Genomic DNA, 10938 nt, shown 5'->3' on the forward strand with positions numbered 1-10938 from the left:
GGTATTAGAGTGATGGTGGCCTCATAGATAAGTTTGGGAGTGTTCCTCCCTCTGCTATATGTTGGAAGAGTTTGAGGATAGGTGTTAGCTCTTCTCTAAATGTTTGGTAGAATTCGCCTGTGAAGCCATCTGGTCCTGGGCTTTTGTTTGTTGGAAGAATTTTAATCACAGTTTCAATTTCAGTTCCTGTGACTTGTCTGTTCATATTTTCTATCTCTTCCTGGTTCAGTCTAGGCACATTGTGCATTTCTAAGAATTTGTCCATTTATTCCAGGTTGTCCATTTTATTGGCATAGAATTGCTTGTAGTAATCTCTCATGATCCTTTGTATTTCTGCAGTGTCAGTTGTTACTTCTTCTTTTTCATTTCTAACTCTATTGATTTGAGTCTTCTCCCTCTTTTTCTTGATAAGTCTTGCTAATGGTTTATCAATTTTGTTTATCTTCTCAAAGAAACAGCTTTTAGTTTTATTGATCTTTGCCATCGTTTCCTTCATTTCTTTTTCATTTATTTCTGATCTGATCTTTATGATTTCTTTCCTCCTGCTAACTTTGGGGGTTTTTTGTTCTTCTTTCTCTAATTGCCTTAGGTGTAAGGTTAGGTTGTTTACTTGAGATGTTTCTTGTTTCTTAAGGTAGGATTGTATTGCTATAAACTTCCCTCTTAGAACTGCTTTTGCTGCATCCCATAGGCTTTGCATCATCATGTTTTCATTGTGATTGGTTTCTAGGTATTTTTTGATTTCCTCTTTGATTTCTTCAGTGATCTCTTGGTTATTAAGTAGTGTGTTGTTTAGCCTCCGTGTGTTTGTATTTCTTACAGATAATTTCCTGTAATTGATAGCTAGTCTCATGGCACTGTGGTCAGAAAAGATACTTGATAAGATTTCAATTTTCTTAAATTTACCAAGGCTTGATTTGTGACCCAAGATATGATCTATCCTGGAGAATGTTCCATGAGCACTTCAGAAGAATGTGTATTCTGTTGTTTTCAGATGGAATGTCCTATAAATATCAATTAAGTACATCTTGTTTAATGTATCATTTAAAACTTGTGTTTCCTTATTTATTTTCATTTTGGATGATCTGTCCATTGGTGAAAATGGGGTGTTAAAGTTCCCTACTATGATTGTGTTACTGTCTATTTCCCCTTTATGGCTGTTAGTATTTGCCTATGTATTGAGGTGCTTCTATGTTGGGTGCATAAATATTTACAATTGTTATATCTTCTTCTTGGATTGATCCCTTGATCATTATGTAGTGTCCTTCTTTGTCTCTTGTAATAGTCTGTGTTTTAAAGTCTATTCTGTCTGATATGAGAATTGCTACTCCAGCTTTCTTTAGATTTCCATTTGCATGGAATATCTTTTTCCATCCCCTCACTTTCAGTCTGTATGTGTTCCTAGGTCTGAAGTGGGTCTCTTGTAGACAGCATATATACAGTTTTTGTTTTTGTATCCATTCAGCCAGTCTATGTCTTTTGGTTGGAGCATTTAATCCATTTACATTTAAGTTAATTATCGATATGTATGTTCCTATTACCATTTTCTTAATTGTTTTGGGTTTATTATTGTAGGTGTTTTCCTTCTCTTCTGTTTCCTGCCTAGAGAAGTTCCTTTAGCAGTTGTGTAAAGCTGGCTTGGTGGTGCTGAATTCTCTTAGCTTTTGCTTGTCTGTAAAGGCTTTAATTTCTCTGTCAAATCTGAATGAGATCCTTGCTGGGTAGAGTAATCTTGATTGTAGGTTTTTCCTCCTTCATCACTTTAAATATGTCCTGCCACTCCCTTCTGGCTTGCAGAATTTCTGCTGAAGGATCGGCTGTTAACCTTATGGGGATTCACTTATGTGTTTTTTGTTGTTTTTCCCTTGCTGCTTTTAATATGTTTTCTTTGTATTTAATTTTTGATAGTTTGAATAATACGTGTCTTGGCATGTTTCTCCTTGGATTTATCTTGTATGGGACTCTCTGTGCTTCCTGGACTTGATTAACTATTTCCTTTCCCATATTAGGGAAGCTTTCAACTATAATCTCTTCAAATATTTTCTCAGTCCCTTTCTTTTTCTATTCTTCTTCTGGGACCCCTATAATTCGAATGTTGGTGTTTTTAATGTTGCCCCAGAGGTCTCTGAGGCTGTCCTCAATTCTTTTCATTCTTTTTTCTTTATTCTGCTCTGCAGTAGTTATTTCCACTATTTTATCTTCCAGGTCACTTATCTGTTCTTCTGCCTCAGTTATTCTGCTATTGATCCCTTCTAGAGAATTTTAAATTTCATTTATTGTGTTGTCCATCACTGTTTGTTTGCTCTTTAGTTCTTCTAGGTTCTGTTAAACGTTTCTTGAATTTTCTTCATTCTATTTCCAAGATGTTGGATCATCTTTACTATCATTATTCTGAATTCTTTTTCAGGTAGACTGCCTATTTCCTCTTCATTTGTTAGGTGTGGTGGGTTTTTGCCTTGCCCCTTCATCTGTTGTGTGTTTCTCTGTCTTCTCATTTGCTTAACTTACTGTGTTTGGGGTCTCCTTTTTGCAGGCTGCAAGTTTGTAGTTCCTGTTGTTTTTGGTGTCTACCCCCAGTGGCTAAGGTTGGTTCAGTGGGTTGTGTAGGCTTCCTGGAGGAGGGGACTAGTGCCTGTGTTCTGGTGGATGAGGCTGGATCTTGTCTTTCTGTTGGGCAGGTCCACGTCTGGTGGTGTGTTTTGGGGTGTCTGTGGCCTTACTATGATTTTAGGTGCTAATGGATGGGGTTGTGTTCCTGTCTTGCTAGTTGTTTGGCATAGGGTGTCCTGCACTGTAGCTTGCTGGTCGTTGAGTGGAGCTGGGTCTTGCCATTGAGACGGAGATCTCTGGGAGATTTTTGCCATTTGTTGTTACATGGAGCTAGGTCTCTTGTGGACCAGTGTCCTGAACGTGGCTCTCCCACCTCAGTGGCACAGCCCTGATGCCTGGCTGGAGCACCAAAAGCCTGTCCTCCACACGGCTCAGAATAAAAGGGAGGAAAAAAGAAAGAAAGAAAGAAGATAAAATAAAACAAAATAAAATAAAGTAAAATAAAAAATAATTATTAAGAAAAAACATTTTTTAAGTAATGAAAAACAAAAAAACCCGACAGACAGAACCCTAGGAGAAATGGTAAAAGCAAAGCTATACAGACAAAATCTCACACAGAAGCATACACATACACACTCACAAAAAGAGAAAAAGTGGAAAAAATATATGTATTGTTGCTCCCAAATCCACCTCCTCAATTTGGGATGATTTGTTGTCTATTCAGGTATTCCACAGATGCAGGGTGCATCAAGTTGATTGTGGAGATTTAATCTGGTGCTCCTGAGGCTGCTGGGAGAGATTTCCCTTTCTCTTCTTTGTTCGCACAGCTCCCAGGGTTCAGCTTTGGATTTGGACCCGCCTCTGCGGGTAGGTCGCCTGTTCAGACAGGACGGGGTTAAAGGAGCAGCTGCTTCGGGGAATCTGGCTCACTCAGGCCAGGGGAAGGGAGGGGCTGGGAGTGCGGGGCAAGCCTGAGGCAGCGGAGGCCAACGGGACGTTTCACCGACCTGAGGCGCGCCGTGCGTTCTCCCAGGGAAGTTGTCCCTGGATCACGGGACCCTGGCAGTGGCGGGCTGCACAGGCTCCCAGGAGGGGAGGTGTGGACAGTGACCTGTGCTCGCACACAGGCTTCTTGGTGGCGGCAGCAGCAGCCTTAGCGTCTCATGCCCATCTCCAGCGTCCGCGCTTTTAGCCGCAGCTCGCGCCCGTCTCTGGAGCTCCTTTAAAAAGCGCTCTTAATCCCCTCTCCTCGCGCACCAGGAAACAAAGGCAAGAAAAAGTCTCTTGCCTCTTCGGCAGCTCCAGACATTTCCCCGGACTCCCCCCACGGCTAGCCGTGGCGCACTAGCCCCCTGCAGGCTGTGTTCACGCCGCCAACCCCAGTCCTCTCCCTGCGCTCTGACCGAAGCCAGAGCCTCAGCTCCCAGCCCCGCCCGCCCCAGCGGGTGAGCAGATAAGTCTCTCGGGCCGGTGAGTGCTGGTCAGCCCCGATCCTCTGTGCGGGAATCTCTCCGCTTTGCCATCCGCACCCCTGTTGCTGCGCTCTCCTCCCGGGCTCCGAAGCTTCCCCACTGCCACCCGCTCCGCCCACAAAGGGGCTTCCGTGTGTGTGGAAAATTTTCCTCCTTCACAGCTCCTTCCCACTGGTGCAGGTCCCATCCCTATTCTTTTGTCTCTGTTTTTACTTTTGCCCTACCCAGGTACGTGGGGAGTTTCTTGCCTTTTGGGAGGTCTGGGGTCTTCTGCCAGCGTTCGGTAGGTGTTCTGTAGTTGTTCCACATGTAGATGTATTTGTGGGGAGGAAGGTGATCTCCACGTCTTACTCTTCTGCCATCTTGAAGGTCCTCTGGAGTTTATTTTTAACGACTTTGGAAAGAGAACTAGCCATTGGACCAAAAAACCTGTGCTTAAATTTTTTCTGTATATTTACTACCTTGATGTCCTTGGTAAGTTATTTTCTCTATCATTTTTTTCTCTATATATACATATTTGATAACTTTAGCTAATACATGTTGAAATTTACTATGTGCCATCTTATTTCACCTTCATAGCAATAAGCCAGTGATACAGATAGTAGCAATATTCATATTTTGAAGACTAGGAAACTGATGATTATGGCTGTTATAAATCTTCCCTTATGTCATACACTAATAAATGGAAAAGCCAGTATTTGATTAGGTCTGTCTGAAACTGCAACCCCTATGTACTAGAATCAGAAGGTCACTATAACAGTAAATGGAATAATATATGGGACATTGACTAACATAACTGAAGCACTCAATCTAAAAGAAGAAGTTAGGAATCTTAGCCTGACTCCTCAACTGTGTGGTAAAAAATAATATTTATTTCTTTTTAATCTAGATAATCATAATTTAAACCCTCATCCTGCCTTGCCAGCCAGAAGAAGTTCAGTCTGTTTCATGATTTGGGCTCAGTCTTTCTGGTGTGATAATAAAGTGTCTGGGTCCTACGCTGTGCCAAAGAATTGGAGCAGGCTCTTGCCTTGTTTTAGGTCTTGGTCCTTACTAGTTACTACTGAGAAGTTCCTAGTTCTTCCCAGCACTGCTGCTTCAGATCCAGTAGTTCTGAGATATTTGAGGCATAGAAATCTTTGTTGAGTCTGGGGGGTTTCTACTGCCATTGTTCATTCATTTAATATCTATTAAGTATCCTTTAGTATGAAGCATCATTTTAAATATTGAGGAAAAAGCAGTAACAAGACAGATTTTCTTTTCTCTACCTCTCTTGGAATAATCACACAGCCTGTGGAATTTTGCCAGCTCTTAATAGGGTGCTGTAGAGTGGCACATAGATTCCAGCCAAGTATGAAGGTAAAGAAGCTTGGGCTTCAGGGATCCTCACTTTCACAGTCCCTTCTAATACTTGAAGATGGGTCTTAAGAATGTGTATACAGGGCTTCCCTGGTGGCGCAGTGGTTGAGAGTCTTCTTGCCGATGCAGGGGACATGGGTTCGTGCCCCAGTCCGGGAAGATCCCACATGCTGCGGAGCGGCTGGGCCTGTGAGCCATGGCCGCTGAGCCTGTGTGTCCGGAGCCCGTGCTCCGCAACACGAGAGGCCAGAACAGTGAATGGCCCGCGTACCGCAAAAAAAAAAAAAAAAAAAAAAGAATGTGTATACAAGGTATATTCTATTTTCTTTGTTTTGTTTTTTCAAAGGTGAGATATTTTAACTGAAATCAGTTAGATGGTTGTCTAACCTCCCTGTATTTTTATAATATACAGGGCCTCTGATCAGGCCAAAGGGAAATTGAGTTTACTATTAACATGGCTAGATATGACAATATTATGGTGGTTATATAAAAAAAACTGTTCTTATTTATTGAAGGTGTGTATGGAATATTTATAGACAAAATGTATGGAATATTTCCCCCAAAAGGAAAAGGGGATACAATTAGAGAAAAACTAAAATAATGTTTATAATTGCTGAAGCTGGGTAATGGATACATGAAGTTTCCTTATATTGTTCACTTTATTTTTGTGTATGTTTGTACATTTCCAAAATAAGTAGTTAAAATTCCAAGACCCAGGATAAATCTGGGCGTGATTTATTTGATGTGTTTTTCACATAACCTGGTAAGTCACTTCATGTGTAATTTCCAGTTTTTTATTCATTTTTCTCCCAGAAGTATTTAAATTACATCTTGGTCTTGATTTTCAAGAGTAGCACATTTGAGTCATAGGTTAAATCTTCGTTCTGCTCAAAATGTTTATCATAATGTTTATCTCATCATATTTATCTACCTTTTTAGCTTGCATTCTTGTTTATCCAGTTTATTTTCCATATTACTGATTTTTTTTTCTGTAAGTCAATTCTATTACTTATTAATTAATTTAATGAGTTTACTTTGCTTCTTAACCTATACTTCTCTCTACTGACCCTCACTTTGAGCTCTCAGTTCTTCTTTCATAAGGCAATATCTTCTTGCAGGTTTTAAAATGAACCAATCAAACATCTTTTTATGTTAGAAACTGAAAGAGGTGTGTATGAAATAGTCCCCTTTTTTATGCCACAGTATCCCTTCAGAGGCTTCATAGGTACATGGGTGCATAATGCATCTCCTAAAGTAAGCAATGTTTCCCAAATACTTAATTTTCTTTTTGCTGAACATGTGGAGACCTACAAAAATCTCCTGTAACACTACTCCATAGAATCTCAATTTGGAAAATGTTGGCTAAACATTTTAAAAGTTGTTTTTATCTGCCCTCAGAAGATTATGGAAGGCAGAGGGTAAGTTCGTACCTTGGATCTTGTATGTGTTTTTAACATTACCCAGTTCAATAAAACATTACTTAGTATCTGTAATGGACCAAGTCCTGTGCTGGCTCTAGGAATACAAAAACCAACACTTGTTCCCAACCCAAGATTAGTTCATGGGATCATAAACACATAAACACAGGTATTCTGGCAACAGAGAAAGGAAGGTGAATAAAACTGTCGCTAATGGCACTGAACTAAGGGCTACAAAAAAATCCATTAACAGAAAGATGACTTTTCAGGAGAGAAACCCAATTACTAAGTGGTTTATTTTAAAAAATAAAAGCCAAGTGTTCTCTTTATAAGTTAAGGGGTTTTTTGTTTTGGTTTGGGTTTTTTGTTTTGGGGTTTCTGGTCTGGGGGGTAACCCTGAGGAAAAAGAAAACTAATCCTATTTTGCCAAAATGTTTCAAAATCTTTTAATATGCATTAAAATAAATGGTTGAATTTAGAAAAAAAAAGGTTATTCTGGTTCAGTACTAAACCTCTAAGATTTACTGAGAGAATGTTTAATATTAGAACAACTGTTTTGGTTCATTAAATTTTTTAAGAGGTTCTTAACTTTAATCAGTGAGAACTCACTCAAGCTTTTAACAGCAAAAGCAGGCTATTTTAAGGTAATGTGACAACTTTAAAATTTGACAAATTTAAAGCTCTTTTTCACACAGTTTTTCATGGGTGCCCCAGAAATTTTGGATTTTCCTAATGAGATAATGTTTATAAATAGAAGGCCATAAACTCTCTGGGATATAAGGACTAATAGAAATGAGTTTTAGAAGTCTAAATTTGGTTTGTACTTAGGGTTTTGAGATTATTTTTTTAAAGCTAATGTTTGTTAAGAGCTTTATGGTTTAGTGTTTTCTTCTGTTCTATTTTGTAAACATTTTTATGTCAGTATCTTGAAAGAAATGATTAGAAAATATAACATCGTGTTAACATTCTTAATATGTCATGAGATAATACACATTGACAAGGAAGTGTTGAATGGTTCTATAGAAAAATAGATAAAAGATATAAAGAGAAAGTGCACAAACAAGTCAAAAATATAAATTGTCAATACATCTGTAAAAACCTGAAAAGCTGAACCTTAACAGTAACAATGGCAACAAAAAAGCATCTATTAAAATGGCAAGAACCAAAGAAGACATCACACTGGTCAAATCATTTAAAAAATAACAGTCCTCTTTTTGGTGAGAGTAAAATATGAATTCTGTTACAACGCTACTGAATTTGCTAATTGGCATAGCCCTTCTGGAAAGGAGAGAGGTAAAATGTACCTCCCCACACCAAATTCAAAAGCATTTATAGTCTCAGATTCATTAGTATCACTTCTGAGAATTCATTCTCAGGAAAATCTATTCATGGTGTTCAAGCATAATGTCTTTATGAAACACTTGTTATAGTTCAATTTTTTTAAACGCTCATTATTCCCATGTTACAGATGAGAAAGACAAAACCTAGAGATACTGACTTGTACAAAATCCCGTAACTAGTCAGTGACAGGCCTGGATCAGACCTTGTAGATGTCAGCTTCATAATTATTGCTTATGCTGAAAATATTTGTTTCAACAAGTTTTTGGAATCTTCTCCATGCTATGCTCAATGTCAGGTTCTAGATCTACAACATTATGTTTACTGAACATTTACTATGGACTAACTTCTTCATATGTGGATTATCTCATCTTATTCTTGAAACAAGCCTTTGGAGTTTCCAACCAGGAAGCTGAGTAACTCTCCAAGTGTCAGATAGCTGAGTTAACAAACCAGCCCAAGCAATCTTACAGAATTCTCTCTCTTAACTATTACACTGAATTATCTCCCCAAGATAAACCACCCATCAATTCTGACCTTAAAGAGCTCACTCACAGTGTAGTTTCAGAGAAACAGATTTGTTACCGTTAGGAATACATGACAAAAATACTGTGAGGACACAGAGGAGGAAACTAACATAACTATGTTTTGGTCTTCATAGTGCTGATGGGGGTGGGTAGGAGGGTCCTCAGTACTATTGTCATTTGTAAGAACAATTTATATTTGAATTTGCAGCTTCAGATAATCACATCCACTGTCTGAGAAGACTCTGTAACAAGATACGTATATTTTTACTTATTGGTTGATTGAAAATTCTCTATGTGTTTTAATCCCCCTGTTTAAAAGAAAGCAAACCCACAAATATTCGTAGAAAAATAGTAAAATGAAATGCATTAAAACGTTAACAGGATCTATCTACTCTCACCAACAAAAGGATTGTTTTCTTTTCTTTTCTATATGTCTCTATAGTTGCTTTGCTTTTGTAATCAGACAATGCTATAATATTAGTTTATTTTTAACTTACACAATGAATATTGGTGTCACACACTTAATTTGCAACCTCTTGGAGGTTATCTTATAGCCCAGCAAGTATTTAGCAAATATATGGGTGTTTAGAGGCAAAAGTCAGGGAGGTGCCATGTGTACTTTTGGTGATTTTCCAAATTCCAGCCTAGGATCCAACTTCATGTACTGGGTAAACGTGTACTTAAAGCTTCAGAGTGCAGTGGCAGGACTGACCACAGAAACAGCAGAGTAGCCATGAAGCTGAAGTGTTGGTTGTCAAACCAAATAAGAAAATGTATGCCATTGTATTTGAAAATATGTAATTGTTATACAAATACAAGATATATTATCAAGGTTTGAAAGCATGAAAAGGAGTCTCATTAGTAGAAAATCCACCAAAGAAATACTGCTATCCAGAGTGTTCCTGGCTTTGATTCCAGCCATGGTATAACCACTGTTAGCCAGTGGTTAGTAGATGCTCTCTTGAAGGTAAATTTTGGGTGAAGTAATTTTCAAGCTCAAATACAAAGAGCAAACATCAGTCGAAACTTCCTTATACTAAAGTGCTTAAGGGCGTTGCTCATTTATTTGAGCCTCCTCACAATAGATTTTTGTTGTCATCACTACAAATGTGGGATAAGAGGCTTAGCTAGGATAAATAACTTGCTCAAGGTCACAATCTTGTGAGTTGCAAAGCCAGGAACGAAACCCAAGCAGAATTGGACTCTTATGCATTACTGGGTGATCTGTTGCACTGAAGAAATAAATTATTAAACATTTGGAAATTTGATAATAACTTCTCCCATGTCTTTTACTTTTACTACCATCCACCTAGCCTATAACAACTCTTCCAATAAACTGCATAACATATTTTTAAAATGCTAATTAATATATAGTTATCATTTAAAGTTTATGAGTTAATTTGGCAGACTTAAACACACCCAGAAGTCCTAGAAAATGAGAATTAAGATTCTCTGGTGTGGATAAAAGAGATAAACTAGCAGATAATATATTCCTTTATCCCCTCTTTATTATATAGTGTTTTGAATAGCTATATGTGATTTTGTAGTTTTTTTCAAGTATGCCCTCAAACTCAGTAATTCACAAGTTCTTCACTTCTCTATTATTCCACTTTGAACTTAGAAAATTTGATAACTCCCACTGTTTACTGAATCCAAACGTGTCTACTATAATTTTAAAGGGAATAATTCTGCACCATTATCTCCATAGAGTGTTTCCTACTCTAGGAGTTGGGCGGCGGGGGGAGTGTTAAAGAGAACAAAGTGTACTTTCTAATTCTGATTATCGCACTAATTATTAACATGAATGTGTAATTAATGCATAAGGTCAAGAGGAGAGTCTCTACCTCATCATTGGCAGGTATAAGATATATAGAAGAGTATAAAGGTAGGAGAATCTCCTAGAGGTCATAGGTGTCCCTACTGGAGGTGTGCAAGTCCAACTTTAAGAAATACTGGTAGAAAGTTAAAAGGGGAATTCAGAAAGAATATGATGAAACAACATGGAATAGCGGAAATACGGGAGAATTAAAGTCCCATCTGTGTAATGTATAAACTACGTTACCTTGGGAAGTTTAATAAAAATTGCTATTCTTACCTAATCCCATAGGGATATTTTAAGAATTAAATGAGTTTATGCAGAATTCTTACATATGCTAGAACACAGTAGGCACCAAATATGTGAAAGCTTTCATATCCACTCTTAGATTACTAATTTGGGGACAATTATATTTACTGTTAAGGGTTATCCTGAGAATTACATGAGTTTCTATGAAG

This window comes from Phocoena sinus, chromosome 6 (genome assembly GCF_008692025.1).
Source record: "Phocoena sinus isolate mPhoSin1 chromosome 6, mPhoSin1.pri, whole genome shotgun sequence".
NCBI classification, from domain to species: domain Eukaryota; kingdom Metazoa; phylum Chordata; class Mammalia; order Artiodactyla; family Phocoenidae; genus Phocoena; species Phocoena sinus.